The sequence below is a fragment of the Panthera leo genome, chromosome A2, assembly GCF_018350215.1.
Source record: "Panthera leo isolate Ple1 chromosome A2, P.leo_Ple1_pat1.1, whole genome shotgun sequence".
Lineage (NCBI taxonomy): Eukaryota > Metazoa > Chordata > Mammalia > Carnivora > Felidae > Panthera > Panthera leo.
The window spans coordinates 101,311,452-101,333,932 of NC_056680.1; the positions used below are offsets into that span (position 1 = coordinate 101,311,452).

The following is a 22,481-nucleotide window of genomic DNA, read 5'->3' on the forward strand; positions in this document are numbered from 1 at the left end:
TAAAGCTAAGTGTATGAGTAAGTGCCTGGCTTGTGTGAACTAAAGAATATCTCACAATGTAACTAAATTTCACAATTCAAAATAAGGAGTAGAACAAGTGTATCTGGTGATGTAAGGTGGTGTAAGACTGCTATATGTATGACAATAGGAAAAAGTGCCCAGAAAAGAGAAAGTAATAGACATCAAAAGAGATAGCAAAGTGACTGGGAATGGAAGTATTCTGAGATGTTTTCAGTAGTTGTAGAGAGCACTAGAATTAAACTTTTGTATTTTAACCAGGGAATGTTTGGAAGCCTCTAAATAATAGTATACATTAAGTCCTTAAACATTAATAATAAAAAAAGTGAGTAAGGAGTTGTAATGGCTAATTTTTCTCATGTTCTTTATAGCTGAACTTATCTATCTGATGAATTTGTTGGAGATAAAACAATAGCATAGATGGGCATATTTTTTAAAAAGTTTATTTATTTTGGGAGAAAGAGAGACAGAGAGAGAGAGAGAGAGAGAGAGAGAGAGAGAGAGAGAGAGAGAGAAAGAGAGGGAGAGAATCCCAAGCAGGCTCCACGCTGTCAGCACAGAGACTGATGCAGGACTTGAATCCACAAGCCATGGGATCATGACCTGAGCCGAATTCAAGAGTCAGTCACCTAAGTGATTGAGCCACCCAGGCTCCCCTAGACGGGCCATAATTTTATCTGATCAATACATATATAATAACCATACCTTCATAATTTTTCAATAAAAATGTGCCTTTTTCACAGCATCTAATCAACAATTACAAGTTTGGGCCATTTGATGAACTCAGGAAACATATCTGATTTACTTTATAATATTAAAACTAAGAATTTTATTGATTTGATCTTTTTATTATCTAAGGAAAAAAGAAAAACTTGAGTTCAGCATATCATCCAGTGCATAAATACTTGTTGAATTGAAATATTCAGCAGAAAAGCAAGGCTAGTTTGGTGGTAAAACTTAGCTCCCAGAAGGAATTTGAGTCCATCATTTTGAGGAAGATCTTCTCTATTACAGTAAATATTAAGATAGTTTTGCTTATTCAGCATAGTATATACAACGTTAACCAACCGTTTTGCTTCAATACACTTATTCTTATTAAAGCTCCGATTATTGTGGAGAGCCATTTTTTGATTAATGTTGCTATTTCTGTTTGATAGCTTTGCCTCAAGGTTATAACTGTTTTGTGAAACATAATGCAGTTTAAGCTTGTTAGATCGATCAATTCTCATATCAGATAGTCATAAACATTTACAAACATCTTTTAATCTAAACGTTACATAATATATTTCAGAGCCTCTTTAGTGCAACTCGTACTAACCAGCCATCCATGTGTCTGAAACTGTTTATTTTTATAAACATATTTGAATATGAAAAATGATACAAAAGCATATAGGATGTTGAAAAACTTACATGGTGGATGGATTAGTGTGTTACTGAATTCTATATAAGGCCTTGCATGGGTTTTAAGAAGACAAAGTGCTGCATAGTAAACATTGTCAAACATTATATCAGGTACAATGTGTTATATAAAACGCATGACTTGGGGTTCAAAGATAAATATCAAGACAATCAAATGAAGACAATACAGTCATTTGCAGTCTATACGTATTTATAGAGTTAGTACTTCTTTGAACTTGAAAAGAGACCAGAGTTTAGGGAGGTACATTTTGGTGTCCAAGCAGCTAGACTATTCAGGTGGATGATTTCCTTTGGCTCATGGCTGAGGAAGATGTCAGAAATCCAAAGGGGAGCTTTGAGCACTATTGATACTGGCTTATATAAATCAGTATAAATACCTTGCAATTAATGCAAAAATTGACTGATAAAAACAAAAATGTAGCCAAATATAAATGCCCAGCTACTCTTGCCTAGAAACTCTGTCAGTATATGCAGTACTTATTGTAGCATATTAATCAGATGAGTCAGATTGCCAATAAATAAAGCATTACCATATTTCACAAAGGATATAAAAGATGGATCTAAGACTTTACATTCTCCAGAAAGGAAAATCAAGACAAAAATTTAATATGCTGGGTGTATAACACTCTGTTGACTTGGAGGAATCAGTATCATTATTAATTTCTGTCAGTATCCCATGGTTTAACTGCTAGTATATGTTAGAAAGCAAGAAAAAGAGACTCTTTTGTAAGATCCACATGACTTGACGGAACAGTATTCATGTTGAATCTGTGGATTTTCTAAAAATTTTTAAATATATCTATTTTTGAGAGAGAAAGACAGAGCACGATCTGGGGAGGGGCATAGAGAGAGGGATACAGAATCTGAAGCAGGCTCCAAGCTATTTACACAGCCTGATGCAAGCCTTGAACTCATGAACTGCTAGATCATGACCTGAGCTAGAATCAGATGCTTAACCACCTGGGCCACCCAGGCACCCCTGATTCTGTTGATTTTGAGTACTACTGGCTACTTCCTCACACAAAGGTGATTTTGAAAATGTCAGGACTGGGCAACACAAAAGAATTCAGTAAGGGGCTCAATAGTGATTGTGTCTTAGACCAATCAGAACTCTATGATCTTATCTATAATACACAAAATGATACTCTTCGGAGAAAGAGAAGCTGACATAGTATGTAGCTTAACTGGAATGAGGAGAATCTTGCAGCTCCATATTTGATAATCATCCCTTTGTATGAAATGAAGTTCCCAGTCAGAAAAAAACTAACAATTTATTCTCATAACGTCCAATAGTAGAAAATGTAACAAAGCAGTAGACATATTATAGTAGTTTTCTTAATTCTTACACCACTTGAACTATCTATGGCACTTTTCTTGGGATATTTCACATGTAATAAGTTTGGTATGATTAAAGGTAAGGAGACACAGGCCATACTAAGTATGGATATTGTTATTTTGTCACTCTTTACTTGTGTATATATGTATACACACACCTAAATTATTCATATTTCTTTTCATATTTATGAACACATATATTGTATAGAGTTATATTGCCTTAAATGCTGACAATGTCTAAAGCAATGATAAAAATGCAAAAACTTTTTGAAATAATCTTGTGTTTTATTTCCAAAATGAAGTACTATTTTAAGCAGAAGATTATATAAGAATCTAATATATTTTAATAGTTTAAGCTAAAAACATGATTTAACATATTTTACATTGGAATGTGTGATTGACCAAAGATTTTCCAGTGGCAGTGAGAGTCTTGGCCTGAATTTTGAGTTCTAATCCTAAATAGACCATTACCTTGTTGGATGACCATTACAAATGATTTCAAATCTTAACTAAATTATTTAGAGAATAGTAATTCTTGCTTCTCTCTCCTGCATCATTAATTTTCCATCAAAATGATTACTCACATTAGTAATGACACATTCTGTTATTGTTTATAAACAATTGTTTATTGTTTATAAACAATAAAATTGCAACAGTGTTTTCCAGATTGTATTTTTTTTCTTCCACCTGATACTCCATTACAATATTTTCCTTAATTGAAGTGTACTCTGACCATTTATCTATGTGCTCTTCAGTTCTTTTCTTCCTATTCATTCTTAAACCTGTTTATCTGCCTTTCTCTCCATTCAGTCACGGAAATTACTGCTGTCAAGGTTCCAATGACTTACATTGTAAAATGGAATGGTTAATTCTCAATTCATATTTCACTTGACCTATGAGTTACATTTGACATGCCTGATCATTCATTTGCCCTTGAAACCATTCCTCCCAACTTATTTCCATCTCCTTTTAGTTTTTCTTCTATCTTGTCACCTTTTTTCCAGACTCCATTACTTAGTATTCCTTTCTATTCAACCCCTAGATGTTGAAAAGCATGGTCTTACAGCACATCCTCTATTTATTTTAGATTCATAGCTTTATTTTTTTTTAATATGAAATTTATTGTCAGATTGGTTTCCATACAACACCCAATGCTCATCCCAACAGGTGCCCTCCTCAATGCCCATCACCCACCCTCCCCCCCCCCCCCCCCCCCCCCCCCATCAACCCTCAGTTTGTTCTCAGTTTTTAAGAGTCTCTTATGCTTTGGCTCTCTTCCACTCTAACCTCTTTTTTTTTTCCTTCCCCTCCCCCATGGATTTCTGTTAAGTTTCTCAGGATCCACATAAGAGTGAAACCATATGGCATCTGTCTTTCTCTGTATGGCTTATTTCACTTAGCATAACACTCTCCAGTTCCATCCATGTTGCTACAAAGGGCCATATTTCATTCTTTCTCATTCCCAAGTAGTATTCCATTGTGTATATAAACCAAAATTTCTTTATCTATTCATCAGTTGATGGACATTCATAGCTTTAAATATCACGGTATTAGTCAAAATCAAAGGAAGATACAGAACCACATAGTAATTTGAATAGAGAAAATTGAATGTAATAATTATGCGTAAACAGGATTGCCTACTAAGGGGAAAGGAGAGTCTAAAGCACTTCGGAATGCAAATATAAAGAGTAGCAACTATTTATATGGCTAAGGCAGAACACCCACAACAGAAACAAACATGGAAAAGGACTTCTTTCCCCCAGGAAGTGGTCTAGATTTTTTTGGATAGATAATGGCCATGGCCAACGGGATGGTACACAAGTCACTGAGATACTGCACCATGGAACTCACTGGAAAACTGCCTGTGGGGAGCCAACTCCTGGAGTTTCAAGAAAACTGCCCATGGAGAGGTGCTGCATGCCCCTGATTGCCTCACTATGCCAAAAGGTGCACATTCCCAGGAAGAAGAGAAACTCCCCTCCAGTGTCTCTCTGAAATCTACTGAGGAAACATTTCCTTGTACCAGCCAGCAAGGAGCAAATATGCTAGTATCATATGTAGGATAAAAAACAGTGAATGTGAAGCCAAGGTAATAGATTCCATAACTGACATAACTGATATATTTACCTTATTTATTTTATATTAATGTCTATATATCTCCATATATCTCCATATCTATAAAATAAATATTTATATATATACATCTGTCTTCTCCCTAAGTTCCAGGCTACTATATCCAATTGCCTACTTGACATCTTCATTTGAAGGTTTAATTGACGTCTCAAACATAGCATGGACTTTATTTCTATTTCCCTTAAACCTTAAACTTACTTTATCCATAGTCTTTCCTACCTTAAATGACAACAACTCCATCTTCACAACTAGTGAGTTCAAAAACTTTGGAATCATTTTTAAATACTCTATTTCTTGCTTTTAAAATCCAATCTGTTAATATATCATATTGACTTCATATTTAGACATTTCCAAATTTCATTGTATCTCACTTTAATCAACACTGCTACCAGTATGGATGTCATGAGAATTATCTTTGATCCATTTATTTCATTGCCATCCTAACTTGTTTCTCTACTTCTGTTCTTGCTTCTCTAACATCTATTTCCAACACAATGGCTACAATGAATCTTTTAAAAATAAGTCAGGCCATGCCACTTCCCTGTTCAAAGCCATTCAATATTTTTCCATCTTACAAAAAGCTAATGTCCTAAACATGGCCTATATGACCCAACAAAATGATTTCACTGGAAGCATAATGATTATTTTACTCTCCCTCAAACATTCCAAATTTGAATCCACCTCAGGACCTTTGCACTTACTCCCCTTGTAGTATTTAATTAAATATCACTATCTCTGGCCATATTAAGTAAAATATCAGTCTGCTTCACTGACCCTCTATTCACTGCCCTTCTCTACCTTTCTATCTTAGCTCTTGCCATATGAATTATCATCTAAAATACTATAATTTCTTTCTTTATTTTATTATTTTTCTACCTCTGACACTAGGATTTGCATTCCATGAAGTCAAATTTTTTTGTTTGTATTATTCATTGTTGTGTGATCAATGCCTGTCCCAAAGGAAACATTCAACAAATATTTATGGAATTAATAATTAAAAATAGATGAATTAATAAGTAGATGATTATTTGGTAACACGTTAGAAACAAAATGATAACATTTATGTTACACCAAAGCAATATTTAAGTCAGAAAAGATGTCTATTGAATATAATTTAAAATTTTTCTTTCATAGGGGCTACTGTATTGTTCAGTTGGGTTCAACCTCTGGCCCTTGATTTCAGCTCAGGTCAGTTTAGGTTGCGGTCAGCGCAGATCCTGCTTGGGATTCTCTGTCTCCCTCTCCCTCTGCCCTTCCCCTGCTTGCACACTCGTGCTCTCCTTCTCTCAAGATAAATAATAAATGAACTTTATTTTAGTTATTTAAGTTTATTTATTTTGAGAAAGAAAATGAGAGGAGGGGAGGGGCAGAGAGACAGAGGGAGAGAGAGAGAATCCCAACCAGGCTCTGTACCAGTAGTGCTGAGCCCCATGCAGGGCTCGACCTCACAAACTGTGAACTATCACCTGGCCAAAATAGAGTTGAACGTTTAAGAGTTGAGCGCCACCCAGACACCCCAATAATAAATAAACTTAAAATTTTTCCTCTCATAAAATGGAATTAATATTTTATTAGGTTTAAATATGTTACCTTTTCTTCCTCCCTTAACCCAATATAAGTACATATAGAGAGAATTCTAAATTTTGATGCTGTGTATTATTGTAACGTATGACACCTTTTTCCAGAACTATTTTTCTTTCTCTCTGTTTCTGGCCAACCTCAATGTCAAATAAATCATATTCATGAATAAACAGATGCTTTACAGTACAGAAACAACTATTTGTGTGTCTCTTTAATAATTTTTTAAAAAAATAGAACTGTGTTATATATAGGTATAACCATCATGCTTATTGCATTGATTATAGGAGGTGATTTAATAAATTTGTTATAAAGTATGCATAAAAAACATAAATGTGGTATTGCTTCATATATTGTGTAATAAAATAAAAAATTTTAATTTATCATAATTCTATTCACCTTTATTTTAGGTTAACTTTTTGTACAATGATTTAGATGCCACAGGTCTTTCTTTAATTTTTTAGTGTTTATTTATTTTTGAGAGAGAGAGAGAGACAAAGTGTGAGCCTGGGAGGGGCAGGGAGAAAGGGAGACAAATAATCTGAAGCAGTCTGCAAGCTCTGAGCTGTCAGCACAGAGTCCAGTGTAGGGCTCGAACTCACAAACTATGACATTATGACCTGAGCCAAAGTTGGACGCTCAACGGACTGAGTCACTCAGGAGCCCTGCCACAGATCTTTTTAAACACAGAAATTAGAACTATTATGCCTTTCCCTCTTGACATGTTTCTTCAGAGAAAGCTAAGGAATTCAAGTCATTCCACTGACCATGCACCAATATTAATTATAGCACGAATGAAAATTGTAGTTGATGATGATGTTATTTTTCCACAGGGAATTATTTTATTTTATTTTAGTTATTTTAGTTTACTTGTTTATTTTGAGAGAGACAGACAGCAAAAGTGGGGGAGGGGCTGAGGAAGAGGGAGACAGAGAATCCCAAACAGGCTCTGCTAGCACAGAACCCGATGCTGGGCTCACACCCACGAACCGTGAAATCATGACCTGAGCCGAAACCAAGAGTTAGACATCTAGTCAACTGAGTCCCCTAGGTGCCCCACTGTGAATAATTTTAAAATGTAATATCTAAAGCATCATTTAGTTCTATCATCATCTACCTCCTGAGATGACAGTCCATCCTACAGGTGTGTCTATTCACTTAGCAATACTGCAAAGAACCCATAGTTCTGTTAAATTACTCTCTTAGCTTTTACTGAGTTGGTACAACAGGAGGATTTCACACATCACTGGAAAGCCAAGGAAACTATTTCCAGATCATTATCACAAACTGAAGGATTGCTTACAAGATTGCTTGCTTAGCATTAATGTTATCTTCTTTGAGAGGGCTTCACTGACCAGCTTATTATCAATCTTACCAAAGCATACTTGATCAACCACCTTTCAGTGTTAACATGTACATAGTCCTCTTTTGATGCTTTTTATATTTTATATTAATTGCAACATAGCCTCTGCCTTATGGTTGCATAAAAATTATCACTGAATATATATGAGTATGAATATACATATGACTATATATATATGAATTAATGGGCATATTATTGAAACAAAACAAATTTTGTTTCAGTATTTTAAAATACCTCCCTAAAACATCTTAAGAGTTTTCATGTTTAAGTAGTTTTCAGTATTATAAGATGAAATTAATTAGGCTGTTTTACTTTCTTCTTACACTCTATCTTTTGTGTTACACCCAATACAAATATGTTGTGTCAAACTAAGAGTATGATTAATCTAAGTAGTAACCATATATCCGTGCTATCCATGTCTTTTAAAAGCAAGAGCTTGTTGTTAAATTAATTAGTAAAATTTCAGTTAATGTTATAAGATGCTTATCCAACAATGAGTTAGTCTTTATATATGTCTCACTGATTATAAATTTGCATTTTATCAAGCCTCAGGTATGTTTTTCTTCACCAAATAAGGTGTATTATGTCTGGTTCATGTCTACAAATTTATGGCCTGCATGGCCAATAGTGATTGGTAGAGAAGAGACAGTTAAATGCTAATTTAATTCATTAAAAAACAGTTTACTTGGATATTTAGTTCTAGAAATGGAAAAGTGGATTTTTATCAGACTATCCTAAAGACAAGAATTTTAATCTCTGGTAAATATATTAAAATGTACATTTGAAAACATCAAGAAGTAACTAAAGCGAACAGAAATTGGAGGGCATCTAGCTCTTGGAGTAAGGGAACACCACTGGGTGAAATATATGTTTATATGTCTTTCCCTCTGAGAGCTCCCAATTTTATATGCATGAGGCAGCTGGAGCTCAGGAAGAAAGCTTGAAGTCTCAGAATATGAAGTTCAGGACTGCAAAAGCAGGTATCAATTAAGAGAGTAATTTGGAAGGAGGAAGTATTCCCAGAGGGGGAGCCCAAACATCTGTGACATTCTTTCTTCAAATCCTACACACATCCAGAGGGGACTCTAAAAGTCCAAGGGAAAAACAACAGCTGAACTTTCAAAAGTTAAGTATGAATTTGACAATCTTCCACTACAAGGTATATAGAAGGTGCAGTTGGAATTCTTCCATAGATGAAGTATTTGGTAATAAATACTGTGGGTTTTATGTTGAAACTCAAGAATGGCCTCAACTTTAGAATTAGTGACTAAATTTCAGGACTAAAAGTTTTGCCCCAAAATAAGACTAAAAACAAAACAGATGCATTGTGTTTTTTTTAAGCTAAAAAAATGTTTTATTATCCATAGTTGAGAGAGACGGAGACAGAGCATGAGCAGGGGAGGGGCAGAGAGAGAGAGAGAGGGAGAGGGAGACACAGAACTTGAAGAAGGCTCCACCCTGTCAGCACAGAGACTGATAGGGCTCAAACCCCAGAACCATGAAATCATGACCTGAGTCGAAGTCGGGTGCTTAACTGACTGAGCCACCTAGGTGCCCCAAAACAGATGCATTATAAAAAAGTCTAAAGGCAAGATGAGTCATTCATTGAACTGGTTATGAGAAGAAAATTTTTGCACTTTAGAAGAAGAATCCAAAGCCCCTATAAAGTTTGATCTATAGTGTCTATTATATGATAGAAAATATGAAACAAACCAATATGCCATTAAAAGATATGGGATAGAACGACTCAAGGTCAAGGGAAAAGTAGTCAACAGAATCAGACCATAAGATAACTCAAATGATGGAAGTAGCATACAAGAACTTCAAAGTAGATGTATATAACTATGCCTGAAGATTTAAAGGAAATGATAGTTATAATGAGTAAATATATAGGTCATATCAGAGGAATAGAAACTGTAAACATGGAAATTTTAAAACCCCAAACTGTAATTTATGAAATATAAAGATTAATAAGTAAGCTTCACAATGAATTTAAAATTACGAAAAGTGGCCTAGTGAATACAAGGACAGATTGATATTGTCCAATTGGAAAATTGTCCAGTCATAAAAATGTAAGTATAAATGAATAAAATTAGAAAAAAACAACAACACAGAATTCCAGTGACTTATGTGGTAGTATCAAGCAATATAGAATATATACGATTGGAGTTGTAGACAAATATCGTTGTGCAATAAGGCACAACAATTTTGGAAGAAATAATGGTTGAAAGTTTCTGAATTTTTATGAAAAACATCAACACATAGAATTGAGGATATTAGTAAATAGCAAGCATGATAAATACAAAGAAAAGAAAAAAAACCTAGGTCAGGATTTTATACTTAGCAAAAAACAATTGTCAAAACTGAAGGTAAAATAAAAACTATTTCAGAAAAACAAAAGTGAAGAGAATTTTTCATCAGTAAACATGAAGTATAAGAAATGCTGAAAGAAGTCTTCTAGGCTGAAGGGAAATGATACAAGATAAAAATTTAGATTTACAGAAAGGTATTTAACATAATTGGTAAATATATGAGTAAATATGAGAGAATATCTTTTCTTACTTCTCTTACTTAAAAGACAACTGAGCAGAAGATGATTATTTTTATGTTTATGATATGTGTATAATTAAAATATATGATTTAGTAACACATGGAATGAGTCTGGGTGCTGTAAATAAAGTTCGCCACTCTGAAGTTCTTAGGTTTTGTGTGAAATGATACAACAATAATTCTAAGTGGCTAATTTGAAGATGCACATTTAACCCTTAGCTTTAAATAATACAAAGAGGTGTGGAGAAAAAGCTAATAGAGAAATTTAAATAGAATGTCAAAAGATGCTCAGTTAACCCAAAAGAAATCAGGAAAAGAGAAAGAAAAAAGACAGGTGGTGTAATTAGAAGAAAAATAACAAAATGGTGAACCTAAACATAACCACATTTATAATTATATCAAATGTCAATGGACTAAATAAATATTTTAATTAAAAAACAAAGACTGTTGGAGTAGATCAGAAGTTGGCAAACTTTAGCCCACGGATTAACAACCTGTTTTGGTAAATAAAGTTCTTTTTGGAACACCGTTACATCCATTAACTTACACATTATCTTTGGCTATTTTTGCATTATAATCGCAAACTTGAGTATTTGTAACTTATGGCTCTTAAGAAGCCTAAAACATTAGATATGTGACCCTTTAGGAAGATATTTGACAATCCATGGAGTATATATACAATACTGCTTGGCTATTTCTTATAAATTGGAACATATACCTACCCTATATATTGAATTGTTAACTCAAGAGCAATATAAACTTGTATCCACAAGAGAGTTGCATAAAATATGAATAGCAGTGTTACCCATGGTAGTCCTTAACTGGAAACACTTCAAATGTCCATCAAGTAAAGAATGGAGAAGCAGATTATGTTATATAATGAAATGCAGTGCACTGATGGAAAGAATGATGAATCCACTATGGTTGAATTTCAGCAACACCGTGGTGAATAAGAGAATCCACAGGGGGGAAAAGTGCTTACCGAATGAATCCACTTATATGAAGTTCAAAAACAAGTAAGATTAATCTATGTCTTATAGAATCAGAGCAGTGTTTATCTATCTATCTATCTATCTATCTATCTATCTATCTATCTATCTATCTATTTAGTGATTGTGGATTGGTTGGAAGGAAGTGTAAGGGAATTTTCTATGGTAATGGAAATATTACATATTTTATTTTATTTTTATTTATTTGAAATATTATGCATTTTAATTAGGTGGAAGTTATAGCAGTATATGCACGTATCAAAACTCAAGGAGTAATATATTTAAAACCTATATATTTGAGCTTAAATAATTTTTCTCAATCAAAAAAATAGAAAAATACACCTCAAAAACAAAGGGAAAATATTTTGTTCCTGAAATTCTAAATACATATTACTTTTGACCATTCAATATTTTTTTTCATCTAGTAAAATGTAATCTTGTTTTGAATACTAGTCTATAAAGGAGATGATGAATTATCCTTCAGCAAGTGACCTGAATTATTTTTTTTCTTATTTTTTAAAAAGTATTTTGTCTTTAATAGTTGCATTTACTGACTTCCTAATAATATAGATTGATTAAGGCTGTTCTATCTCATTCATCTGTTGGTCTGTTTCATTGAATCCAGCTTGTTTTTTTGTTTTTTTTTTTTTCTCACAATATACATAAACTGTTGAGCTTTCAGAACAACCTTTCAGGATGTACATTGATTCCGTTACCAAGCATGTATTTGATCTTTGTCTCCAGATTTCTACAATAGCCTTGGAATTTTTTTTTTTTTTAGTTTGAACATTTGTGAGTAATTGTAGGATGATATGAACTTTATAAAATTTAATGACATCTGTAATAGCAAGCGCTAATAAGACTTAACATTAAAGTATTACAGTGATGTACTGTGAAAAAAACAATAATTACTATTATAATAGAAGGTTGGGGAATTATTTGAATTAAATCAATGAGGAAAGTGAAAAAAAATATCTAAAAGTATCTGTGTGAGAGAGAAAAAGATCATATATTTGGATATGAAAGTAATTTTTTTTTGTATTAAGGATTTCCCGAAAGCCAGGTTTGCCAAAATGTCAAATTAAAAGCAATGCCATAAAAGAGGGATTTGTGAAAATTCCTGGATTATGTGAAAATGACTCTTAAATCTCAGTATGTCTATCCAATTCAAACCGTACTGCACTTTACTTTCTACCAGTGGTAGTGACTGAATAACTGTGGGTCATGTGTATAAGAGGGTATATGCAAACAGTCATTTGCCTACTGCACCTTAACTTTATATGTACTGCTGATCAAACTAGTTCTAGTTCTAAGATAAACACATCAGGAAAGAAGTAGGGCTGGCAGGTGGGGGAATGTGGACCTGGCAAATTCCCTACATAACTGGCTCAGTGTATACATTTGCTGTTCTCCTTTATGATTACATGCAGCTCTACACTATAAAAAGAAAAGCAGCCTACTGTTTAAAATGCATTTAGGGGACTATGAAGGTCACAATTGAAGTGTGAATTTATTTTAGTTGGTTTGAGTTTCAATTCTAATGCTTTTACTCTACTGTGTAAAACCTCTCTCTCTTGCTGTTTTGAAAATTACACTTGTCCAGAGAAAGTTCTCATTTAATTCAATATTACTTTACTTTTATATATATAGTCTTTCTTTAAAATCATGTTCCAAAAGGCTGAGTTAAATAATATGGCTTGAAAGTGAAAATTAAAAAGTAAAGTCAGGGAGAGAAAAAGCAAGTGTCCACCAAGACAGTGAAACATTAAGATGGATAATTTTAATATCATTATCCTCAAAGCCACAGCTTTGGAGGAATCTTACTGTTGAGTCAACTTAGGAAGATACATAGCTAAAAATTTTCCTCTTATTGGTATAGACTGTCTATTCTTTTATTTACACTTTCAGGGCCCTTCTCTAGTATTGCCATATTTAGTAAATAAAAATACATAATACCAAGTTAAATTTGAATTTCAGATATACACTAGATGTTTGTTTTGTATAACTATGTCACATGTAATATTTGAGACATACTTATCCTTAGAAATATATCAATTTAATTTAACCTTGTGTTCTGTATTTTATTGACAGCCTTTTTTCTTATATTCAAATACCGAGGAGAAAACAAAATGATGGTTTCTGGGGATCAATGTCTTGAAGAGAGACCAGTGTGAAGTTTTGCTTAAGATCCTGGCCTTAAATATAACTTAAGCTATCTTTATGATTTGGCAAAGTGACTATGTATTAGAGGGCAATTATAGCTTTACATTCAGAACTTTGTTTACATGGCGCATTATCTAGAGGGAGGTTGCAATGACAACCATGTTATTATGCATATTTGTTTTTAATTATCTCCCAAGATTCTAGGTACTTCCAATATCCATAGTTCCTGGATACTTATTCAACTTCTCTTGTGCAGACATTCACTTTCATTCTGCAGATTTCAGATTCCTCATCCAGCCACAAGCTTCAGTTCCAGAACTTTTAACCACTTTAAAACCCTATTTGTCCTTTCATGAGACACAAAAACATCATTAACAGCAATATTGTTTTCTTTTCTATAAATCTACTTTTTCAGATTTTTTTAAATAAAAGGAGTCTCATTACCAATATATTTCACCAGATTAACAACAAAAAAAAAAAAAAAACACAACTATTCTCTTTAGCCACTCATCAGACTGAAATTGATGATAAGGTATCATAGTTTTTCAGGCTGATGATACTTTTCACTTTCATATGGGGTGATTAATTCAATAGAGAATGTACTCCCTTAACAAGTAGGCTTATCATCCAAGACAGATTTATCCATCCTATTCGGGGATTAATGGTACTCTGAATATATCAGGAACTCAAAATGCAAACCTTTCTCTTGAATATTTTATCTACTCTTGATAAACCCTACTTAATTCTACCATATCCCATACACTTTATTTACCTTACAGCAGGATTTAATCTCTAAATATATTACAACATTTTATCTTGTGAATTTATTTACCATTGAGAAGGACCAAAACAATATGTATGGTAATGACATTTAGAAAAACTGATACTTCCCAAAACCTAGTGTCAGCTCACAGAAAGCTGTGGAGAAGAAAAACTCTGAACCCCACTGAATACAATTAATACAATCAGAAGCTTTATAATTAAGAGTAAGAGAATGAATACATGTGTAATCATCCTTAATATTGGTGTCTGGCAAGCAAGCTTTTCAGGATTCATTAAAGAGTTTCACTGATACTCTGTAATAGGATGTGAATAATAGGATTAATATAGCTATGGGCAGTGTTAGGTCAGCTGGCAATAGATCAATCCAAAAAGCAGAGCATATTAAAAGGATTATAGATTAGCAATTAGATGGCTTCACAAACAAGGAATAGTTTCTTGAGCATCTCTAAAGGTTAAGAGAGATAGAATGTCAATTTTTTTCAGTTTATAATCCAGTAGTGCCTAAAGATGAAAGAAGAGATGGGATTTAGGCTATGATCACAATTGACATAATCAAACCAAACCATCCTTTAGTATCAGCATCTGGATTTCAAAGGAAGCAGATCTTAGTATAAAGTGAAGGGAACACTGGTGATATAATAATGAAATAGTTCAAAGGACAAAGGTTTAGGCATTAGGATTCTGAGAGAAATGTCGTAGTCAGTTATTCAGATCTTATATTCAGCATTAAGCTTCCAAGCATTTGTGAGATCCCATGGTATATGTAAGTGAATTCTCAGTTTCTGTAGATGAAAATCAATGCTGTGCATTATGACTATCACATTTTATTGAAATTTCAGCTTGACACATACTTTAAATTTATCAGTAATATATAGCTATCTGAGTTTCTGTCTGTTTTATTGTTTTCTACTGAGATATTTCCAAGTGGTGGTATTATACTGCTTTTGATTATACGATCTATAAAGAAAGTATCATGGAAGAACCTGCTGATATTTAGGATTTTATTTTTGCTGATTTGTAAGTTCATGACTAAGGAGTTTGTATCAAGAAGCCGCTATAACTAAACTGTTTCCAGAAAACAGGTTTTTTTTAATGCTTTCATAAGATAATATAAAAATGCTACTTACTATTCAGGAGTATAGAGTCTGTACCACTATTTATTTGGTGAAGCAATAAGTGTGAAAACCTGCAAAATATACCTGCCATATCACATTACATGAGAATATGTGGAATGGGCCTTAGATATCTGCTGTGTTAACCCTGTTATTCCAACATTCAACTTTCTGCAACCTTTGACCTTCTTAATTGGGTGGTTTGGCCCAATGAAATGTTTAGTGTTTAAGAGCGAAGTGTATACAGTGGTGCTTTCTTCATACGTCAGCGTCTTCATAACCTCTGAGCTCACTCACCAATTTCAGTTGGAATTGAGCTCACACATTTCCTTGCGTTGCTGGCTCATATGTTTAGGTGCACGGTGTTTATGTCTCATTTACTACATGTAATTGGTAAAAGAATGCAACCCATGGCTAAATCAGGGCAATATAAGAGCTTTTAGTCTTGGAGTCCTATTTCAAATTCACTTGCCAATTAATAAAAATATGTTGAGTTAACCTTTGTCAAAACTGGCATGTTTTGTCTTGTTCAGTGATGCTAGTATAAACCTTATGTTAGACAATTATCTGAGAATTAGCTGCTCATTTTGGAAGCATGCATTTTCAGGCTTTGGTGGAGTTGTGGTATAAGGAATTTTACTAAGATAATGTTTGGCTTTCCAAAAAGAGAGAAGAGTGATTATGGACTTATTTGACTCAAAATGTTCAGCTCTAATTCCCATATGTGTAATGTTAAATATCTGCCATCTAGGGACTTCTCTGATACTTTATTTTTGTATAAACATCAAAATGGGGCTCTGTCATGCTATAATGCCTAGAAATAATAAGTAAATGAATGAATGAACAAAAAGCCAAACCTCAATATGATTTATAACTATCTGTTATAATATCACTTAAAAAGGATTAGGTATTTTAAAATTTGGAAATTATTATGGGGATGGTATGATTTAAATAATAGTCATATTTGCAGATGTGGAATACATGTTTTTGAGCTCAGAAGAAATCTAAAACTACAGGCAGTCATACTTCAGGCAGTTGGTGAGGGAAGGGGCTTGCCCACATGACTGTCAGCAAGGAGAGCAAGGCCACATGTGGACAGTGCCAAATTGGAAGTCAGATTTTTGAATGCTAGGCATGAGTTTGCTATTAAACTGCTTTTTAATCAGACAAAAACTTTTGTGTATAAAAATATCAGGTAAGGTAGTGTGGTCTATATTTACAAAGTAGACTAGGGCTTATATTTTAAATAAGAGTAATCTTATTTTTTTCACAAAGAGTTTATGAAATATGAAAATAATCTGGGGGGATTCTAGGGAAGATGGCGGTGTAGGAGGACGCTGGGCTCACCGCGCGTCCTGCTGATCACTTAGATTCCACCTACACCTGACTAAATAACCCAGAAAACCACCAGAAGACTAGCAGAACAGAGTCTCCAGAGCCAAGCGCAGATGAGAGGCCAACGGAAGAGGGTAGGAAGGGCGGAGAGGCGGTGCACGCTCCACAGACTGGCAGGAGGGAGCAGGGGTGGAGAGCGGCCCCCTGGCCAAGCAGAGCCCCCAAGTCTGGCTTGCAAAAGCGGAGGGGCCGGACAGAGTGTGTTCCGACAGTGAGCGGGACTTGACATCTGGAAGGTTATAAGCTAACAGCTCTGCTCAGAGAACAGGAGGGCTGGAGGACAACGGGAGGGAGAGTTGTTGAGCCCCAGACTACAGAGCTCAGCTTGGTGGGGAACAAAGGCGATCGCCAGCATCATCTCCCTCACCCATCCCCCAGCCAAAATCCCCAAGGGAACCGGTTCCTGCCAGGGAACTTGCTTGCTCTGCGCAAACACCCAACGCTGTGCTTCTGCGGATCCATTCCTCCGGTGCCGCAGGGCCCCTCCCAAAGCGGATCTCTGAAGGAAAAGAGGGCTGAGCCTGCCCCTCCCGCCCCTGTGCACCTTGCCTATCCACCCCAGCTAATATGCCAGATCCCAAGCACCACAAGCCTGGCAGTGTGCAAGTAGCCCAGATGGGCCATGCCACCCCACAGTGAATCCTGCCCCTAGGAGAGGGGAAAAGAAGGCACACACCAGTCTGACTGTGGCCCCAGTGGTGGGCTGGGGGCAGACATCAGGTCTGGCCCCGCCCACCAACTCCGGTTATACACCACAGCACAGGGGAAGTGCCCTGCAGGTCCACACCACTCCAGGGACTATCCAAAATGACCAAACGGAGGAATTCCCCTCAAAACAATCTCCAGGAAATAACAGCAGCTAATGAACTGATCAAAAAGAATTTAAACAATATAACAGAAAGTGAATTTAGAATAATAGTCATAAAATTAATCGCTGGGCTTGAAAACAGTATAGAGGACAGCAGAGAATCTATTGCTACAGAGATCAAGGGACTAAGGAATAGTCAGGAGGAGCTGAAAAATGCTATAAACGAGAGGAGAGAATAGGTGAACTAGAAGATAAAATTATGGAAAAAGACGAAGCTGAGAAAAAGAGAGATAAAAAAATCCAGGAGTATGAGGGGAAAATTAGAGAACTAAGTGATGCACTAAAGAGAAATTATATACGCATAATTGGTATCCCAGAGGAGGAAGAGAGAGGGAAAGGTGCTGAAGGTGTACTTGAAGAAATAATAGCTGAGACCTTCCCTGATCTGGGGAAGGAAAAAGGCATTGATATCCAAGAGGCACAGAGAACTCCCTTCAGACGTAACTTGAATCAATCTTCTGCACGACATATCATAGTGAAACTGGCAAAATACAAGGATAAAGCGAAAATTCTGAAAGCAGCAAGAGATAAACGTGCCCTACCATATAAAGGGAGAACTATAAGACTCGTGACCGATCTCTCTTCTGAAACTTGGCAGGCCAGAAAGGATTGGCAGGAGATCTTCAATGTGATGAACAGAAAAAATATGCAGCCGAGAATCCTTTATCCAGCAAGTCCGCCATTTAGAATAGAAGGAGAGATAAAGGTCTTCCCAAACAAAGAAAAACTGAAGGAATTCGTCACCACTAAACCAGCCCTACAAGAGATCCTAAGGGGGATCCTGTGAGACAAAGTACCAGAGACATCGCTACAAGCATAAAACATACAGACATCACAATGACTCTAAACCCGTATCTTTCTATAATAACACTGAATGTAAATGGACTAAATGCGCCAACCAAAAGACATAGGGTATCAGAATGGATAAAAAAAAACAAGACCCATCTATTTGCTGTCTACAAGAGACTCATTTTAGACCTGAGGACACCTTCAGATTGAGAGTGAGGGGATGGAGAACTATTTATCATGCTACTGGAAGCCAAAAGAAACTTGGAGTAGCCATACTTAGACAAACTAGACTTTAAATTAAAGGCTGGAACAAGAGATGAAGAAGAGCGTTATATAATAATTACAGGGTCTATCCATCAGGAAGAGCTAATAATTATAAATGTCTATGCGCCGAATACGGGAGCCCCCAAATATACAAAACAATTACTCACAAACATAAGCAACCTTATTGATAAAAATGTGGTAATTGCAGGGGACTTTAACACTCCACTTACAGAAATGGATAGATCATCTAGACACACAGTCAATAAAGAAACAAGGGCCCTGAATGATACATTGGATCAGATGGACTTGACAGATCTATTTAGAACTCTGTATCCCAAAGCAACAGAATATACTTTCTTTTCAAGTGCACATGTAACCTTCTCCAAGATAGATCACATACTGCGTCACAAAACAGCCCTTCGTAAGTATACAAGAATTGAGATCATACCATGCATACTTTCAGACCACAATGCTATGAAGCTTGAAATCAACCACAGGAAAAAGTCTGAAAAACCTCCAAAAGCATGGAGGTTAAAGAACACCATACTAAAGAATGAATGGGTCAACCAGGCAATTAGAGAAGAAATTTAAAAATATATGGAAACAAACGAAAATGAAAATACAACAATCCAGACGCTTTGGGATGCAGCGAAGGCAGTCCTGAGAGGAAAATACATTGCAATCCAGGCCTATCTCAAGAAACAAGAAAAATCCCAAATACAAAATCTAACAGCACACCTAAAGGAAATAGAAGCAGAACAGCAAAGGCAGCCTAAACCCAGCAGAAGAAGAGAAATCATAAAGATCAGAGCAGAAATAAACAATATAGAATCTGAAAATAACTGTAGAGCAGATCAACGAAACCAAGAGTTGGTTTTTTGAAAAAAATTAACAAAATTGATAAACTCTAGCCAGGCTTCTCAAAATGAAAAAGGAGATGACCCAAATAGATAAAATCATGAATGAAAATGGAATTATTATAACCAATCCCTCAGAGATACAAACAATTATCAGGGAATACTATGAAAAATTATATGCCAACAAATTGGACCACCTGGAAGAAATGGACAAATTCCTAAACACCCACACTCTTCCAAAACTCAATCAGGAGGAAATAGAAAGCTTGAACAGACCCATAACCAGCGAAGAAATTGAATCGGTTATCAAAAATCTCCCAACAAATAAGAGTCCAGGACCAGATGGCTTCCCAGGGGAGTTCTACCAGACGTTTAAAGCAGAGATAATACCTATCCTTCTCAAGCTCTTCCAAGAAATAGAAAGGGAAGGAAAACTTCCAGACTCATTCTATGAAGCCAGTATTACTTTGATTCCTAAACCAGACAGAGACCCAGTAAAAAAAAGAGAACTATAGGCCAATATCCCTGATGAATATGGATGCAAAAATTCTCAATAAGATACTAGCAAATCGAATTCAACAGCATATAAAAAGAATTATTCACCATGATCAAGTGGGATTCATTCCTGGGATGCAGGAATTCGCAAATCAATCAACCTGATACATCACATTAATAAAAAAAAAGATAAGAACCATATGATCCTGTCAATCGACGCAGAAAAGGCCTTTGACAAAATTCAGCACCCTTTCTTAATAAAAACCCTTCAGAAAGTCTGGATAGAAGGAACATACTTAAACATCATAAAAGCCATTTATGAAAAGCCCACAGCTAACATCATCCTCAATGGGGAAAAACTGAGAACTTTTTCCCTGAGATCAGGAACACGACAGGGATGCCCACTCTCACCACTGTTTTTTAACATAGTGTTTGAAGTTCTAGCATCAGCAATCAGACAACAAAAGGAAATCAAAGGCATCAAAATTGGCAAAGATGAAGTCAAGCTTCCATTTTTTACAGATGACATTATATTATACATCGAAAATCCAATAGACTCCACCAAAAGTCTGCTAGAACTGATAGATGAATTCAGCAAAGTTGCAGGATACAAAATCAATGTACAGAAATCAGTTGCATTCTTATACACTAACAATGAAGCAACAGAAAGACAAATAAAGAAATTGATCCCATTCACAATTGCACCAAGAAGCATAAAATACCTAGGAATAAATCTAACCAAAGATATAAAAGATCTGTATGCTGAAAACTATAGAAAGCTTATGCAGGTAATTGAAGAAGATATAAAGAAATGGAAAGACATTCCCTGCTCATGGATTGGAAGAATAAATATTGTCAAAATGTCAATACTACCCAAAGCTATCTACACATTCAATGCAATCCCAATCAAAATTGCACCAGCATTCTTTTCGAAGCTAGAACAAGCAATCCTAAAGTTCATATGGAACCACAAAAGGCCCCGAGTAGCCAAAGTAAGTTTGAAGAAGAAGACCAAAGCAGGAGGCATCACAATCCCAGACTTTAGCCTCTACTACAAAGCTGTCATCATCAAGACAGCATGGTATTGGCACAAAAACAGACACATAGACCAATGGAATAGAATAGAAACCCCAGAACTAGACCCACAAACGTATGGCCAACTCATCTTTGACAAAGCAGGAAAGAACATCCAATGGAAAAAAGACAGTCTCTAACAAATGGTGCTGGGAGAACTGGACAGCAACATGCAGAAGGTTGAAACTAGACCACTTTCTCACACCATTCACAAAAATAAACTCAAAATGGATAAATGACCTGAATGTGAGACAGGAAACCATCAAAACCCTAGAGGAGAAAGCAGGAAAAGACCTCTCTGACCTCAGCCGTAGCAATCTCTTACTCGGCACATCCCCAAAGGCAAGGGAATTGAAAGCAAAAATGAATTACTGGGACCTTATGAAGATAAAAAGCTTCTGCACAGCAAAGGAAACAACCAACAAAACTAGAAGGCAACCAACGGAATGGGAAAAGATATTTGCAAATGACATATCGGACAAAGGGCTAGTATCCAAAATGTAAAAAGAGCTCACCAAACTCCACCCCGAAAAACAAATAACCCCGTGAAGAAATGGGCAGAAAACATGAATAGACACTTCTCTAAAGAAGACATCCGGATGGCCAACAGGCACATGAAAAGATGCTCAACGTTGCTCCTCATCAGGGAAATACAAATCAAAACCACACTCAGATATCACCTCACGCCAGTCAGAGTGGCCAAAATGAACAAATCAGGAGACTATAGATGCTGGAGAGGATGTGGAGAAACGGGAACCCTCTTACACTGTTGGTGGGAATGCAAATTGGTGCAGCCGCTCTGGAAAACAGTGTGGAGGTTCCTCAGAAAATTAAAAATAGACCTACCCTATGACCCAGCAGTAGCACTGCTAGGAATTTACCCAAGGGATACAGGAGTACTGAGGCATAGGGGCACTTGTACCCCAATGTTTATAGCAGCACTCTCAACAATAGCCAAATTATGGAAAGAGCCTAAATGTCCATCAACTGATGAGTGGATAAAGAAATTGTGGTTTATATACACAAAGGAGTACTATGTGGCAATGAGAAAGAATGAAATATGGCCCTTTGTAGCAACGTGGATGGAACTGGAGAGTTCTAAGTGATGCTAAGTGAAATAAGCATACAGAGAAAGACAGATACCATATGTTTTCACTCTTATGTGGATCCTGAGAAAATTAAGAGAACCCATGTGGGAGGGGAAGGGGAAAAAAAAAAAAAAAGAGGTTAGAGTGGGAGAGAGCCAAAGCATAAGGGACTTTTAAAAACTGAGAACAAACTGAGGGTTGATGGGTG

At 35.6% G+C, this 22,481-nt stretch overlaps 1 protein-coding gene across 2 annotated transcripts in view; it reads left to right on the forward strand.

Moving 5' to 3' along the window:
• NXPH1 (neurexophilin 1) overlaps positions 1–22,481 on the forward strand; it is a 633,630-nt gene that overhangs the window by 512,339 nt on the left and 98,810 nt on the right. The window contains exons 7-8 of one of the 2 annotated variants that reach the window (XR_006197112.1): positions 11,332–11,412; positions 13,477–13,549. The exons of the other annotated variant lie outside the window; for it this stretch is intronic. The gene's annotated coding sequence lies outside the window, so the exon portion shown is untranslated. Of the gene's footprint in view, positions 1–11,331; positions 11,413–13,476; positions 13,550–22,481 lie in introns of those variants that run through there. 2 annotated transcript variants of the gene reach the window in all.